Below are 18,307 nucleotides of genomic sequence, written 5' to 3' on the forward strand. Positions count from 1 at the left end.
TTACCGCTGCATCACACTGCCTGCTCATGTTTAGTTTACAATCCACAAGTACCCCAAGGTCTCATTCACACACAGTGTTACCTAGAAGCGTACCCCCCATCCAGTAGGCATGCTTTTCATTTTTCTGACCCAGATGCAGAACTTTACACTTATCTTTATTAAATTGGATCTTGTTCTCATTTGCCCATTTTTCCATTGTGTTCAGATCTTGTTGAACTCTATCTTCTGTAGTATTTGGCAGTCCTCCCAATTTGGTGTCATCTGCAAACTTGATGAGTAGTCCCTCCACCCCCTCATCTAGATCATTAATCAATATGTTAAAAAGTACCGGGCCGAGCACCGAGCCCTGAGGTACCCCGCTACTCACCTCTCTCCAGTCTGATGAAACACCATTGACAACAACTCTTTGAGTGCGGGTCTCCAACCAATTCCCTATCCACCTAAATATCTGAAAATCCAGATTGCAATCCTTCAATTTATCCATCAGAACATCATGGGGAACCTTATCAAAAGCTTTACTAAAATCCAAGTAAAATCCAAGTAAACAACATCAACCGAATTTCCACCGAATTTCCACCGATACATTGTAATTTTAGGAGAACTCCAGGCCCAGCTTGGAGGATGACCCTATACCTGTATAAATTAACTGTATATTTTTAACTGTTTTGCTATCTACTTTGGATCCTTCAGATGGGGTGGGATAACATTAATCTGTGCATTGAAGAAGAATTTTACTTCCATCTTTTGTAGCCAGAAAACCACAGCAAAAGGCTAATCATACGCTGCCTTTCTGTTATGCTTGTTGAGGTTGCTGTTGCTTGTTAGTGTTTCTTCATGCTATTAACAGGGCTGCAAATGTATCAAGCACGCGAGGTAGCTGGAGAACCCCTGGAGACTATTCAGGACTGTCTCAGAAGCTGGGCTAATACTAACAGATGCTTCTTTCCATAATTTGTTATGTTGTTTTGCTTTGTTCCATCCAGTCGAGACAAGGCTGCGGTGCCAGGATGTCAGTGCTAATGGATTTATTTGTTGTCAAGAGTTTCTGCTAACACGCTTGTGAAGTACAACACAAACCAATGAGCCCCTCAGGGGCTTTCTCACACTTCTTAAGCACAAAAGCTTTGTGAGGGTGAAGACAGAGTAGCAGCAGTAGCGGTTGGTTCTCACATGTGTTGCTTGCTGAGGCGCCTTACTTTCGGAGCAGAAAATGTGATTTCAAATCACTCTGCCCTGCTTAAAATGCTACATTTGCTTGTCTTCACTATTTGGAACATCCTGACTGGAATATTTCACAGTATGACTGGCTTCTTATGATGTTGTTATGATGTGTTCAACCATCATATGCGCTTGAAACTGCCTTATACCGAGTCAGACCACTCATCTGCCAAGGTCAGAGGAGGAGCTGTGGGTCAGTGAAAGACCATGTGCTTGGCATGCAGAAAATCCCAGGTTCAAACCCAATATCTCCAGTTAAGAAGAAGAGTTGGTTCTTATATGATGCTTTTCTCTACCTGAAGGAGTCCCAAAGTGGCTTACAATTGCCTTCCCTTTCCTCTCCCCAAAACAGACACCCTGTGTGGTGGGTGAAGCTGAGAGAGCCCTGATATTCCTGCTCATTCAGAGCAGTTTTCTCAGTGCTGTGGCAAGCCCAAGGTCACCAGCTGGCTGCCTGGGGGGGAGCACTGAATCAAACCCGGCTCACCAGTTTAGAAGTCCGCACTCCTAACCCCACTACACCAAGCTGTCTCTCCAACCAGGCAGTAGGTGATGTGAGAGACCTTTGCCTGAGACCCTGGAGAGCCTATGCTAGTTTGAATTGAATGTATTGATGTTGATGGATCAGTGGTCTGATTCAATATGAGACATCTTCATGTAACATCAATACGGTCTACTTTGAATGTACAGTAGCTCTCTAGAGTCTCAGGTAGAGGTGTTTCACATCGCCTGTTTCCTGGTCCTTTTTAAAACAGATGACAGACACTGAACCTGGGACCTTCTGTGTGCAATACACATGCTCTACCACTGGGCCACAGCCCCTCCCATGACTGCCTGCCCGCCTTCCTGCCTTGCCTCCTTTTGTTACTTTGCTTCAAAGAGTTTTATTCATAGCTTTCTGAAACTTGTAGGAAAAGGACATATATTGAGGGAATCAATAGACCCCTACAGGATTTTCTTATACTCTGTCTTCTTTCTTCCCTTGAAATGCAGGATCATCTCAAGTCATTCTAAGCACGTCCTTAAAAAGTGGGGGGTGGGGGCTAGCCATAAAAACATCTGGCCATTGGCTTGGAGAAGCAAATGATGGAGGAGGGCTATTTTGAGGACTGATTAATCATTTATATCTAGCTGCAACTGTCAGGCCAGACCCTCATTTTAATATTTTTAAAAGAAGAAATTCATTCATGCAAAAAAGTCCCAAAAACCCTCTAGCGAAGGGGATGATTTTGTTTACAGATGCTTCAATTTGACAAATAGAGTGAAGCATCCTAACATAAATGCCATGAAACCTGTGGTAGGGGACCCACAAATTGTAGGCATTTTCAGATATTGACTACTGATCTTCCCAAGCAACATATAGCTACAGGTTGATGTTAGAGTTCTCCCAGGTCACATTCTCTGTGGGGAACAATGAGGTACAACTGTACACCAGAGAAAGTATTCTCTATAATAATTATTATATTATTGTTATAGCCCGCCCTTCCCTAGTCAGCTTAGGATAGGTAAGATTGAAATTATAAACATACAGTTTCAATAATTACAATGCACAATATAATTATTTATGATAAGGTTATAAAATTAAGTTAAAAGCCGCTTTCTCATTATGATTAGAATATTACTGGGGGGGGGGGCTTGGTTCAGTGATTAGGCAGATTTTTCTGAGATAGATATTCTCAGATAGGGAGGCCAGCATATTGTTGATGTTAATTTCCTGGCCTCTGCCATATGCCTGGCAGAACAGCTCTGTCTTACAGGTCCTCCAGAATTGTTTAAAAGTCCCACAGGGCCCTGATCTATTCATACATTGTTTTCCCTCATGATGAGATCTCCCCTTCTCCATTTCACCTGGACTCCATTTTACTCTGTGAGAAAACTTCACAAAATCACAGAATCATAGAGTTGGAAGGGGCCATACAGGCCATCTAGTCCAACCCCCTGCTCAATGCAGGATCAGCCCAAAGCATCCTAAAGCATCCAAGAAAAGTGTGTATCCAACCTTTGCTTGAAGACTGCCAGTGAGGGGGAGCTCACCACCTCCTTAGGCAGCCTATTCCACTGCTGAACTACTCTGACTATGAAAATGTTTTTCCTGATATCTAGCCTATATCGTTGTACTTGAAGTTTAAACCCATTACTGCGTGTCCTCTCCTCTGCAGCCAACGGAAACAGCATCCTGCCCTCCTCCTCCTCTTCAGCTGCAAGAAAGTTGCTGCCCCAGATCACCCAGTAAAATTCCCTGCCAGAATCGAACCTGTAGCCTAGTCCAACACCCCATTCGAGTTCTTACCTTATAGCATCCCATGGCATTTGGGGGTTCCTGCAGAGGCATGGGAAAGTCCCTCAGCAGATATCAATACAGGAAGAATTTTCTGGAAGTAGAAAGCAGAAAACCCACCACTGTAGTAAGTTCTCCCTGACCCTAGGAGGAATGGGCTTGAGGCAAGGTATATATATTCCCCAATATCAGTGTTGCCTAACAGAATAAAATACATGGGTAAGAATAATAATAGAGTGACCTGCCACTCTTATTTCTGGCTCCTACTTGTTGGCAGGACCATGACCTGCATTTTTATGGGACAAGCTTTTTTTTTTCTTTGACAGTGTTCACCTCTCATGTTCAACTGGAAAGAGAAAGTGCCATCAGAATGCATTTGGGACTGCTAAATAACACTCATGTCAGAAACAGGACTGTGTTCTCCAGGGTGGCTGAGTGCACTGTGAATTGTCTCATTCATCAATTTGTCAGCACAAGGAGGTATGGCTTAGAGGTGACTTTCTGCTGAGGGCTGGGAGGTAAGGTCCGTGGTGTCAGACTGCCTGGTTTACAAGCCACAACACGGATGTGAGAGAGACCCTAGTCAAAATTAGATTCACGTGTCCTGCTGAATTACACATTGGACACCATAAGTACAGTGCCTCTGGGAGACCCTGGGGCCAAGGTCATGTTACTGATTGTATGCATAGCTTTACCTAAGTTGTACCACGGCAGTTGGTGGCTTCTCTTGCATTTCTCTTTTCATCTTAATTGCCTTGAGCATTACAGATTCTTGCCGTGGCCATCTATCTATTTTGTGTGCATTGAACCCATGTCACAGTTTCAAGGGATGCCCATTTCAATACAATCATTATAAATTGGCAGTTCATTGTATTATCACTGACATTTGTGTTTGTCCTGTCACAGTGTTTGTCCATGGGGAAGAAAAACAATATCTCTAGAGCAGACAGCAAAATCTAGATTTTGGGCAGGGGAAAGCTAGAACCCATATATATATATCAGTAACCAGGATATTGAATTGAACCCCCAAAAGCCTAGAATGGCTCATCTAATGATATCATGAGGCATGGAATAGGATCTGAAGGCCGCTAGATTTGCTGTGCCTTCTTAGACCCCTATCCTCCCATTGCATGGTTTGCTAGAACTGTGGGGCAGAAGAGACTGTCTAAGCTGCTCCAGGGGGATACATGGCACACAGCTTGGTGTAGTGGTTAGGAGCGCCAGCTTTTAATCTGGCGGGCTGGGTTTGATTCTCCACTCCCCCACATGCAACTAGCTGGGTGACCTTGGGCTAACCATAGCACTGATAAAGCTGTTCTGACTGAGCAGTGATATCAGGGCTCTCTCAGCCTCACCCACCTCACAGGGTGTCTGTTGTGGGGAGAGGAAAGGGAAGGCGAATGTAAGCCGTTTTGAGACTCCTTCGGGTAGAGAAAAGCAGCATATAAGAACCAATTCTTCTTCTTCTTCTTCTTCTTCTTCTTCTTCTTCTATTTCTGTGTTCCTCAAAGACCTTTCATTGATGACCTAAAGTCCAGGCCAGATGGTCTATCAATCCTGAAATCATACATTAATTTCTGGACATTTAGCATATATCCTTTGTATTAAGACCCCATTTTAAAAATCGACCCCAAACAGGGTCAGGGCCGAGGAGAGCTTTCTCATGTCCAGTGCATTGTTCTGCCAACAATTAGAGGGACTCAGTCACTGACCTCTTTTCTCTCTGGTCACTCTAAGCAGAACAGGAAGAAAAGAGGGCACCGCTAGGATTTCACAGTGACATTTGACTGCCTTGCCTAAGTGCTGGGTGTCTCTTTAAGAATCAATAAATAAATGGGACAATTAAATTGCAATGAGCACAAAGACAACACTAATATTTCTAAACGAAGTAAGTCAGGAAATCATTCTATGCGCACAAAGGGATTAATTTCTTTATGGCTTGAATAATTGCTCTGGCAAGTTTTAGCTTTCATAAATCACAGCAACGGGCGATGCCCAGTGGGTTGCATTTCCTTTGTTTCACAGGCACACTGATGATTATCTTCTGTGTCTTCCCCATCTGAGGGCAGGATATCGGAATGCAGAGTTCTTTCATCTGAGTCTTTCTCCCAATGAGTGATTATATTAATTCTTTATGGCGCCGTTTTATACAGAGTGAATTAAAGTCATCCTAGAGCCTTATTTGCATTTCTGATCTATCCCCCACCAGAGTGAATTATCTCTGGCCGTTGAGCTTCTCGGTGGAATCCTCAGCAGCAGCTCGGGGGGGATTTAGTGAGCAGCCTGTAGCAGCATTCACCATCGCTTCCAGGGAGGGAGGTGGCACTGTGAAGAACTTCAGGCCTCCTCTTTTGAAGTTCAAGTTCCCTTTAAGTGGCCTTTTTATGGAGGCCCGAGAGGGAGGCGGGGAAGCAGCAGCAGGTGAAAATGCGGGATCTGAAGCTTGAAAGGAATGTGGAGCACTGAGGTTTCCTTGCAGCGGTGGTTGGGCACAGAGAGACATGCAAGAGGTTTATAGTTTGGAGGCTGGAAAGCATTTTCAAAGGAGCCCTGCTGGTTTCAGGGGAAGCATAGGGGCTTAACTTGGATCTGTTGCTCCTTGGACAGCAGCAGATATCTAAAAATGATTTCCCAACAGTCTAGACATTGCATCACTCCACAGTGTGACTAAGGAACAGAATCAGGGGAAAGACTATTGCAACTGAAAGGCTGGGCTTGAATCTCAAACGGGAGACACCAAAGGGAGCCCCCTCCCCCCCCAGTTCTGTCCAAAACAGCCTACTGGTTTCTCTCACATAAGTGAATGGCATTGATATCCCACCTTTCCACAATGCCCACGGCATTGTAGAACAAAGTGTGTTCATTAATAGTACTTGTAAAAGGCAAGTGATGAGAGATTCCTGGTAGAGGTGTGCATGTGAAAAACTATTATTTCAATTCTGCATCATAATTTCCTAAAGGACAGGATTATCATTTTTATTAAATGATGTATTGATCATGTCGTGCATATTCCACTGTGAAATTGTAATTTACTGGTAGCCTTTGACATTTTTTTTTAAACCAGAAATTGTTCCAGCTTTCTTGGGGTATTAAAATAACTTTACAGATGTTACACTTTCTGTAGTTTGTTAAGGTTCCTAATATAAATCAAGTTACAACGCATCGACAGCAGATGCATAGTAGGGCTGCCAGAACTTCTTCAGTGTCTGCCAGAACTAGATCAGGGGGTGCCAGTCAGGTCATCGTCAGTAGTCCAAGATCAGAGGAACCCCTTTTCTATATAAAGAAGGTGGTAGGAAACTTCAGTAACAGCTGGGGACTAACAAGAGAACCATACGGACTCCCTAGCTATGGCTAGGAAGACTCCTCTGCATTGTCACTAATGCCACAGAGTAAATAAAGGTAGCAAGCCAAAGGATTAAGGGGGTGATATGGACAACAGTCAGAGAGATGACCCAGCACTGAGGAACAGGGGAAAAACTGTTGGTTGAGTGTCATTATGTAAAGAGGAGCAAGGCACCAGACTGCTTAAAGAATAAAATAGTTTTATTGAAAAGAAAAACAACTTTGTATTGAAAGAGAGAAGAAAGAGAGAGAGAGAGCCCTCTTTAAATGTTCTTCTGTCCTGATTCTCTTGCTCTGTTTGTTCAGGGGGCAAGCAGGAAGTCTCCAACTGAGCCAACCAGGATACTGAAAGAGATTATTTGAAAATATCAGAAAGTTCCTAGTCTAACTAGCTAAGTACACATCTCCTCTGTTGCCCCCTATACGATATTTTTCATATTCTGTGCAATCATGCACACTGCAGATCCTGTATATTCCAACAGAACGCTCAGAGGAAGAGGTGTGAGGCAGCATCTTCTACCCAACAGCATGCCTTGTGGGATTGGTGGGATACATACATACATACATACATACATACATACATACATACATCTGTGTTAATTACTATGAAATATTACTAAATAAAACCCACTGATGAATAACTGGGTGCTCAGTTATAAACATCTGGGTTGCCCAGGTGGGAGTGATCTTGTCAGATCTCAGCATCTAAGTAGGGTCATCTCTATTTAGTGTTTGGACAGGAGACCATGAAGGAAGTCAGGATCATGATGCAGAGATGACAAATCACCTCTGTTCATCTCTTGCCTTGAAAATCCTACGGGTTGCCACAAGTCAGCTATGACTTGACAGTGTTTTGCACCACAGATATGGAAGATGCATTAAATTTATTTATTTATTTATTTATTTATTTATTTATTTATTTATTTATTTATTTATTTATTTATTTATTTGTATATCGCCCTCCCTGAGGGCTCAGGGCGGTTTACTGGAAACAGGAAAAAATAGAGATAACATAAAGTAACAGTGATAGCAGTAATAACATGATCATAACAATAACATTAGAGAATGATGGAACTGCAAAAGAGCCTCAGCTCAGGGGGTTGGGGGCCAACTGGAAGCTATGGTTTGGGTCAACCTCAACCAAATGCCTGGCGGAGGAGCTCCCTTTTGCAGGCCCTGTGGAACTGCTTAGGTTCTGTCAGGGCCCTGATCTCCTCTGGGAGAACCTTCCACCAGGTGGGGGCCAGAATGGAGAAAGCTCTGGCCCCGGTTGAGGTCAAGCAGGCTTCCTTGGTCCCTGGGACCACCAGGAGGTTGGAAGTAGTAGAGCGCAAGGCTCTTTGAGGAGTGTAGGTGGAGAGGCAATCTCTCAGGTATACTGGGCCCAGACCACGTATGGCCTTAAAAGTGATAACCACAAGTGATAACCAACACCTTAAGCCTGATCCGGAATTCAAGCGGGAGCCTGTGCAGCTGCTGGAGGATGGGCCGGATGTGGGACCTCAGAGGCGTTGCTGTGAGGACCCTGGCAGCTGCGGTTTGGACCAGTTGCAGTTTCTGGATCAAGGATAAGGGCAGGCCAGCATAGAGCAAGTTACATAAGTCCAGCCTAGAGGTGACTGTCGCGTGGATCACTGTGGCTAGGTGTTCCGGGGCCAAGTAGGGTGCTAGTAGTTTGGCTTGACAAAGGTGGTAAAATGCCAGCCATGCTACCGTCGTGATCTGAGCCTCCATTGAGAGAGAGGCATCAAGTATCACTCTCAGGTTCCTGGTGGAATGGGCCACTTTTAGCTGCACTCCATCCAGATTGGGTAGGCGCGCTTCCTCACTTGGGCCTTTCCTGCCCAGCCACAGGACCTCTGTCTTTGAAGGGTTGAACTTAGACAACTCTGCTTGAGACACCCCATCACTGCTTCCAGGCAGCTGGCTAATGTTTCTGGGGGAATGTCAGGGCGGCCATCCATCAGAAGGAAGAACGGTGTCATCAGCATATTGGTGACAACCCAGCCTAAACCTCCACACCAGCTGGGCAAGAGGGCGCATAAAGATGTTAAATAGGGTTGGAGAGAGAATTGCCCCTTGGGGGACTCCGCAAGCCAGTTGGTGGTGGCTTGATGAACTCTCTCCTAATGCTACCCTCTGTCTGCGATTCCAGTCTCAACTAGGGTTGGGGTTTTTCTGACCCTTGCCCCAGCCTGCTGGAAAATTCTGCCTAATCAGATCTGGGCCCTGTAAATTGTAGTTGTTCTGCGGGGCCTACAGTTGAGGCCTTGAAATAACATCTGAAAATGGCTGGCCTCCCTGTCCAGGCCTGCCTCTGCAAATTACATCTGAGGCTATATTGCATCTATCATCATCATCAGTATCAGTATCAGTATCAGTATCAGTATCAGTATCAGTATCAGTATCAGTATCAGTATCAGTATTATTATTAGACTTTTAGCCCACCACTCCAGGAAGGCTCGTGGCAGGTTACATTCAATAAAAATCTGAATACCCCTAAAAATACAACAATATCCTGACAAAAAGAGCCTCTTGCTGTCTGAAGCTGTCTGCCCATGAGGTTGGGAGTTCAATCCCAGCAGCCGGCTCAAGGTTGACTCAGCCTTCCATCCTTCCAAGGTCGGTAAAATGAATACCCAGCTTGCTGCTGGGGGGTAAAGGGTAATGACTGGGGAAGGCACTGGCAAACCACCCCGTATTGAGTCTGCCATGAAAATGCTAGAGAGCGTCACCCCAAGGGTCAGACATGACTCGGTGCTTGCACAGAGGATACCTTTACCTTTACCTTTATCCTGACAAAAACCAACATCCAAGTCATATGTGGTGACATAACACAACTAAAATACCCCGGGGCTGGCATGGAAAACAATCTCAACTGCCCATAGAATAGTCCAGGAGGGGGGTCCAGATCTTCCTGGTGCGCTGGCCTCAACCATGAACATGGCGGAAGAGCTCCGTCTTGCAGGCCCTGCAGAACCCCGAAAGTTCCTGCAGGGCCCTTAGCTCTTCCGGGAGCTCATTCCACCAGGTAGGGGCCCGGGATCTACTGTGCCCCTCCCTCCCACTTTTTTTTTTCTTTTCAAAAGATGTGGTATCAGGAAGCTAGTTTTAAATTAATTTAATTTGTTTTAAATGTGTTGTTTTAAAATTTGTAATCTGTCCCGAACCTTCAGGGAAAGGCAGGCTAAAAAGCCAAAAATGAAACAAAATAAAGTAACTCAGTACAAGGCAGCTTCATATATGTTCAATAATACTGATTTGCTGTACTAGGAGGGTGTTACAAGGATAACTGAGACGGAGTGTGTGAAGTGTTCTGAATTCAACAACTTGTGAATTTGAGTTAGCTTTGAAAATGAGAACTAGAACATTTGTGTATAGGGGGAAAGGGCAGGCTGCCTTTCATTCGCGTGGGGCAAACGACAGCCTTCATCAGGTGCAGAGAGCACCTCATGCAAAATGCAGTTCTGCTAAGGTTTAGATCCAGTTTCTTAAGCCACCTGCCTTCGACATTTCTGGAACACTTCTGTCATTCTGGGTAACAGGGTCAGGGTCATTTGGCTGCCCTGGGAGACAGATGCCTTATGACATAAATAAGAGGAATCCCTTGAAGTGACCTTGAAGGGGCATTTGCTCAAGGGATTGCAGTGACACCCAAACACAGCAAACAACAGAGCTGGAGAACAAGGCAGTTTCTGGCCTGATTGCCCAGTGGCAGTTCTAAATAGCCCAGGCTCCTTGCACACAAGACCTTGTGGCCATAGATCTTGCTGCATCAATATTAGGTTCATTTTGTGTGTGTGTGGGGGGGGGGGGAATTCCAGACTCCTGGCAATAAGTCCTGCATCGTCCTTGAAACAACCTTGTCATATGTGTCACAAGGACTGTCCAGACTCTGCCTCCCTTCCATTAAAATTTTAAGACAGCTATTGAGTTTGGTAGAGGACACAAATTATGCAAACATGCGCTGCTCTTGCAAAACAACTGCTTCCCTGCCCACAGTAGTCCTGCACGCATGCCCTGTCAGTATGCAGAAAAACACACATGGAGGGAGAATGTGAGCTAAGAAACTGGCCCTGCTCCCTCAGATATGCTTTTACTCACACCATGCTGTCATGCAATTTGATGTAGCTTTCAGTTTTGCCTGTTCTTTTCTTTCCTTCCTCCTCAGAGTTGACTGTGAGAATGCCATATTGATAAAACACTGAAAAAAGAAAAAGAAAAAAGAAAAACAGGCACCCATAAAGCAAGTTGTTTGCCTAAGTGTTTTGTTTTGTCGGTGGCATATTAAAGGAGTGCACATTCCTTTGGGGCAAATACTACACATACATAAAATCCTGAAATGTACATATAAACTTTAGAAGCTCAAAGGGGTGTGTGTGTGAAGGCATGAAGGACCTGAAATGATGGTAAACCATGCATGACAGCTCTTCATGGAATCCTGAGACATCATAAAAACAACAACAACAAAAACCCCTGAGAACTCCTAAGGCATTGATTCTATTTTGAAAATAAGATCAGGCAATTCAAAACACCTCAGTGACATTGAGAGAAGGGAAATTTGGAAAATATCCTTGCCCCATGGGATGGGACATACCTGCCCCAAGGGATTTTCCAGCTCTGTTGTTCATCTCCACTCTACTTTTTTACATCCATACCCAATACGCTCCTAGGAAACAAGAAAGAAAGGGGAGATAAGGTCAGGGGAAAGATCTTTCCAACAGCTGTCAACACCCATTCTCTAATGGAATCTCCTCTTCAATGTGAAAGCTGCTTGCACATTTCTAAATTTCCTAGTTCCTTATAAACCCAAGGTCGTTTGAATGATACTGAAGTCTTTCCCTTTTTTCACTCCCCTTAAACCCTGAACAAAACAGAAAAAGCAATCAACTTGACACTATCATGGGCTGTTTGGACTGCTTGCTGATAACAGACCTCAAAACAATCCTCAAAGCAGTTTTGATCACCATTTAGTCAACACTTGCATTTAATTGGCACAGTTCAAAACCATATCAGACAAGACAGCCTCCAGGTTAAGAACTGGCAAGCTAGAAGCATGACATGTACCCTTAAGAACAGCCCAGCCCCTCAATGGTATTCTCCTCTCTTTCTGAAAGCTGTGGCAATGGATACTGCTGGATTATGAATGAGAAAACTCTATCATTTGGCTCTTCTGCAGATGGCAGTGCAATGGGTGCAGCTTTCAAGCAGCATGAAAAGAGGTTTTCGTTCCACAGCAACAGAAGCCAACCAGCACCGTTTGCTGATGAGCAATCTGAATGTTGGTCTCCCTTGACAGTTGCTCAAGGTTTGAGAGAGTTGCTTAACGCAGAAAACAAACCAGTGTTGATGGTTCTGCTGCAGATGGAGGAGTTGCATGGCCCACAGAAGCCTAGAAGCACATTCTTCTTCAGCTTCAACACCTGTAGATTAAATATTTGTTTAAACTGGCTCTGCTAAAATCAATTGGACTTCAGGGTGGACTGAGCCATGTATTTATTTTGTATACATTGGATATTTTGTCTTTAAAAGGCTAAGTATAAATTGAAAGGCTAAGAATAAAATAAATCTGAGGTAATGTTCTATCCAGGCATTGACCAAACTGAGTTCTGCTGAGGTTTAATAAAAGTTGACAACCTGCCTCTCACAGGTATGTGGGACAGATACCTGCTCTGGGGCTGTTTGGTCCCTCCCTCCCTCTCACACACACACACACACACACACACACACACACACACAGACTCCTCCTCCCCATCTCCAACTCTCCACTCCCTCCTTCCCTGTAGCTTCCTTGACCTCCTCCTTGGTCCCTCCCTGCTTCCTCTCAGACATACACACACAGACACTCCTTCCCCCCTCTCCCTCCCTGCCATGGCAGGAGTGCCATGGCCTTCTCGGAGTGTACAGACTGCACAGGTCACAGGGCGGCCCCAGCAGCATCAGGGGTGGTGCCCTGCCCTGCAGCAATCATGCAGGTTGTGGGGCGGTTCCAGCTGGCATCAGGGGCAGCATCTCGCCCTGCAGTGGTCCCATAGTGGCCCCAGCCAGCTTCAAGGGCAGCACCTCACCCGCAGCAGTTCTGTGGTGACCCCAGCCAGCTTCATGGGCAGTGCCTCACCCCACAGCAGTTTCACAGTGGCCCCAGCTGCTTTAGGGGTGGCACCTTGCCCTGCAGCAGTCCATCAGGTATCTGGCATCCTTAACACGCCCGCGGCAAGGAAGCAACTGCGAGCCGCGCGGCTGCCGGGGGCTCCCTTGCTTCGCGCCTCCCAACGCGTCAGGCCGCCGTCAAGGGAGCAACTGCGGGCCGCGCTCTGCGCGGCTCACAGTTACTTCCTTGTCAGCAGGGCGGGGATTGGCCCGGCCGATGGTCTGTCCGGAGGAAGGGGCCAATCAGGCCCCTTCCTCATCACGGACAAAGCCCGCCCTAACTCCTCCCACCAAGCTCTTACCGAATTATTTAGTCCGCGGTGCCCTTTTCCACATTCAGTGGCAAGCAGAACTGAAATGGGAGATTCACAAGGACTTAACATTGTGCTAAATTTCCCCAAAAAATTCAGTGTTGAAGACCTGACTTTTATGTGTACCTGAAAGTAAGTCCATCCAACAAATTTCTGTTGCCTCTCAGTTACCCCTTTAGATACAGTTTTTATACTGTTTCAGCCACTCTGAGTTAGATTAGTCACTGCTTCCTGTTTATTTATAGTGCCCCATCACAAGCCAGTGCAGCCTTTAAAGGGGGAGGGGTGGGGCTTTCATTATTCCATTGTTACCAGACATGACTGTCATCCATTTCTTTTCCTTTTAAACAGTTGCTCCTGATTCTCTGTGGTCCTTAATTAATTACTTCTCTAGTGGTGCCCCGGCATCCTGGAATTGAGTTTTATTGACTTCCTTTTTTTACATTTCACATAATTGTAATTTCATAATTGCATGATCGCAAGATGAAAGAAAAAGAAAAAAATAGACAGTCACCATGACGGCAAAGGGGGAAAGGAGTAATTAATAGGATTGCCACCTGAAGAGGTTTCCGCATAAAGAAAAGATTAAAAAATGACAGATTAGGTTTGTCAGAGAATTAATAATGCTTCTTTGGAACATTCCATCCTTGTAATGCAGTACATTCAACTTACCTTTTACAGCTATGATGTATCTTTTTTGACCATGAATATTGCTGATAGGCGACCATTCCTTAAAATAAGAAACAGGTGGCTATAAGTCTCTCCCATCCTGTCCTCTGCCACCCAGGGAATGGATCCATTCAGAAATGGTGGAATGCTGGCACCATGGGTGAGCAGGTCATTGGAGAATGAAAAGTTTGCATGTGGGGATAAAAATACCTCTGGACACCTCAGTAGGGTTTGGTCAATGTATCCATCGCTCAACAGAAATTAGGTCTGAAAAAAGATGGAAAACAAAATAGGAAATAACTAACATGCAACAAATTGACTACCACAACTACATCATCTGGATAAGCTAACAGTGGTAGACACAGAGCAGTCATGGAGTAATCCATACTGTATAATTGTTTTACTTTGCATACCTCATTCTTACCCCGTATGATTAATTTTTGTTAACCTTTATGCAATTCTTTCATCGTTACTTAAAAAAAAATATATTGCACTATTTTGCCTTAGGCTGTAAATTGTTTTGGGACCAAGGCTACCAACTGCCTGGAGAAGAAAAATTCCTTGTCCTTTTAAACCAACCTTTTTTGACCTTTTGACCAAGGAGGTACCACTGAAATATTTTTCAGGCTTCAAAGTACCAGGAAGTGATGGCCATGCCCCCCCCTGGAAGTGAGAGGAGCTTTGGACACCAAAGGTTGAAATGGCTGGGTCATTAAACCTCTATTAAAAGAGCATCACATTTTTTAATCCAGGCCAGGTGGCAACTGTATATGGAAATGTTAATTTTTTTTCTATGCATTACGTGTTCCATTGAATAACTCTAAGCAACAGATGTGAGTATTCCCTCCCCCCCCCCTTTCAGGAACTCGACTGGAAGGAAGAAGATCTTAATGTTAACTGTGTAGGAACAGGCTGCAGGAAATTAGTCTTGAGGCAAAGTATTCTGTGCCTGTTCAGAGGCACTTGGTATAGATTGTATATTTTTAAATGAAGGGCATGGCTAATGATGGGATGGGTTGAAGGCAAAATGATGGAGCTTATAGGCCACAGCATCCCAAACTATTATTTTCTGCTTGTACTGTAGGACCACTATAAATCAGCTGTGATTTAATGGTACTTTAAACATACACACTGGATGGATGGATCGATGGATGGATGGATGGATGGATGGATGGATGGATGGATGGATGGATGGATGGTGCCTCATAGTATAGAGTTTGATTGTTTTCTGTTCTCTTACAATATTACCATTCCATGGGCTGGATCCAGTGACTGCTTTATAAGTGAAGAGTCTTCCTAAAACAAAAGAGATCATATTTCCATCAGCAGAAAAGTTCTCATATGACTAGAAGCCATTAGATCCAATGCTTTGACTGAGACTCCATCCTAACTGTGTTTCTGCTAGTACCAATACACATAGATCTAGCACTGAACTGGCTACTGAGCACCTTAGATTTTGGGGTGTAAGCTTTTGAAAGTCAAGGTTCCCTTCATCAGAAAGTTCTGATTGGAAGATCAAAATGCGGAAATCTTAAATGGATCCAAGCCATCCTCCAAGGAACTTCCCTCTAGAGCAGGGGTAGTCAAACTGCGGCCCTCCAGATGTCCATGGACTACAATTCCCAGAAGCCCCTGCCAGCATTCGCTGGCAGAGGCTTCTGGGAATTGTAGTCCATGGACATCTGGAGGGCCGCAGTTTGACTACCCCTGCTCTAGACTAAGGAGCCTCCCTCCAACTTTGGTGGTAATCCTCCAGCAGAAGAGACCCTAAAGTTAGAGAAGTCTCCTTAGCCTGGAGGAAGGCTTCAAACTTAGCTCAGTGAACTGGGAGGATAGGAAGACAATCCATCCCACTAACCTCCAGCATCAGTATGTGGGCTCTATGTTGAATGCATTTGGTGCAAGATACATCCTTCTTGAAGTTGTTCCTCACAATCTTGAATCTTCAGTACAAAACATCAGTGCTGGGTTTGGAGATGTTTGAGCCAGTTCAAGTGCTTGGAGGATGACAGGTAAATTAACATAATCCTTGCTCAGCTGGCTTTTAATTGGAATAATGATGCTGCACATTTCTAAAAAGAATTACTCTGCCGTTCCAATTCTAAGAATTGTGGTTAAATACTTCTGAAGGAATCGTGCTGCTTGCAGAATGCATGAGGAAAACAAACCTGATATAAGAACTGCGTGATCAGCTATGAACCACATATAGCTTGGCAGGAGGGCAGATATGTAGCCTGCAGGAAGAAGACTCCACACCAGATATTTGGAAAAATAAGGCCACAGCTTTATTTTCTCCTAGCAAGGAGAGTTGGTGTGGCATGAGGAAGAATCCAACAGAGAACCGGTCAGCAGAGCATGAATAATCAAGGTCTCAGATGGCGCCCTGGAGAACCAGCCTAGGCGTAAGCTTATAGTGTGGAAAACTCCTTGCCATCTGAAACCCACACCCCAGGAAGGTGGCTTAACAGGGATCTAATGGGTGTAAGCCTCTGTCTGTCTCCCCAAACCACCTGGCAATGCGAGCCTGCCTACCCAGGCAGGTTGGCATTTCGCTTGCATACACGCCGATCTCTTAATGAGATCCCCCAAAGACCGAAGGAAACAGATGTGCAAACCTGTTTCCCCCAAAACGATTCTCCCCATGCCAACCCACCACTGTGACAATAATAGTATAAAAAACCTAACAATAACATCTAATGCAACCTACAACCGCATAAAAACCTGAAAAAAGAGGGCGGGAGGGTGGGAAGCTTCCAGCAGCCACGCTTGGGAGGAAAGAGGCCGAGCACGCATGCCTGGCCCCTTAAATAGGCGTTGGGGACACCCACTCCACCCCCTGCCCCACAGAGGCACAACGCATCCCAGCGGAGCCTCTCACAGAGGCATGTCCTGAAAGGCGCATCAGAAGAGACATGTCTTTTCTTCACTGCCAGGCTTGCTCCTCCGCGGCAGCAGTAAAGAGCACGCGGTAAGTCCCGGCTCCAATTAGTTGAAATGTAGAAGCTGTGGCTTCCTAGTTTGTTTGTTTGTTTTTAAACTATGGGAGTTACATGAACTGCAGAAAGGCATCAGTGACTGTGAACCAAGAGCTGCATGATGCTGAATTCAGAAAAGAAGCAGCTGTTGATGTAACAGCAAAGTTACAGTGCAGTTCATGTTCAGATTTTGAGAGCTTTCACACAGAGCACCCATATAACCCAAACCATTATGACTTAGCACCAAGATGTATTATTGATCCAGATCTGTCCAGCCCTTCACTAGCCCAGATGCTGAGGAGTACAGGAGAAGCCTCTCCCTGTCATTACGCCACTTGAGGACAACGATAAGGTGGATAACAAAGACCAGGCCTAGAGAGGCCCATCCAGAATGCCAAGGATGTGAACACTGACTTTTATGTCCCAAGGTGAAGTTTTAACATCACTCCAAATTAGTTCTCTCACACATCGTTTGAAAGCAATGGATTAATGACTTTCCACAGTGAGTAATGGCAATTCCCAACACATGTTGGCATGCCAAGTGGCTACTGTTTTACTATTTACAATCACTATTTTATTGGTCTTGCTGGTAAATTCATGTTTTGTAAAACAACAAGCTCTGGAGTTTGAAAAGTCATTAACCTTCATATTCAGTGAAATTTCACTGCAGTCTTCAGGTCTACCATTAAAAACCAGAATCCACCCTGCCTCTGCTCTTAATCTACTAGATTTCATCCTGTATCTGCCTGACTTTTCAGAGTTCACCTTACATAAATATATGTACTACTAGGGGCAAAGCCTGTTGCACCCAGGAATACAACGGGCATTAGTGCACATACCTGCACTGTGACCTTCCTGGTTTCTGGCACTCCCCCCACCACTCCCCACTCGATCTTGAGATCCAATGTGGTGATGTGGTTAAAGAGTAGCAGACTGTAATCTCAAGAGCTGGGTTTGATTCCTGGCTCCACCTCCACATGCAGCCAAGCTGGGTTGCCAAATTCCAGGTGGGGGCCTAGAAAACATCAGGAAGATGGAAGAGAGAAAGACAGGATGAAAGAGAGAGAAAGAGACAAAGAAAGAGGGGAGAAAGAAGGAAGGCATTAGTTCTCCTGAAGAAAACAGCTGCTTTGGAGGGGCACAGGCCCTCCTATCCCCACCCCTTATAACAGCATTGATTTAAGTCCTCACTGTCCCCACTTTCCCATCCACCCCCTACATCTCCAAAAGGCTTGGCCAGAAAGGCTGTGGAGGACCTGGTGCATTCCTCCCCCCCCCCCCCCACACACACACACTTCTTGTCCCTTCCTTGATATCTCCTGAAGACCAGGGTGGGTGGGCAAGGCCACGTGGTGCTGCCT

The 18,307-nt window shown here is 45.1% G+C and overlaps 1 long non-coding RNA gene across 1 annotated transcript; it reads right to left on the reverse strand.

Annotated features, from left to right (window-relative positions):
* Window positions 1-7,024: 7,024 nt before the first annotated feature.
* LOC143836085 (uncharacterized) lies at window positions 7,025-11,048 on the reverse strand. Its single transcript, XR_013230515.1, has 2 exons — window positions 10,946-11,048; window positions 7,025-7,186 (listed from the first exon to the last, which is right to left on the reverse strand). It is a non-coding gene; the product is annotated as an uncharacterized LOC143836085 (long non-coding RNA).
* Window positions 11,049-18,307: the final 7,259 nt, after the last annotated feature.

Source organism: Paroedura picta, chromosome 1 (assembly GCF_049243985.1).
Source record: "Paroedura picta isolate Pp20150507F chromosome 1, Ppicta_v3.0, whole genome shotgun sequence".
In the NCBI taxonomy this organism is placed as follows: Eukaryota; Metazoa; Chordata; class Lepidosauria; order Squamata; family Gekkonidae; genus Paroedura; species Paroedura picta.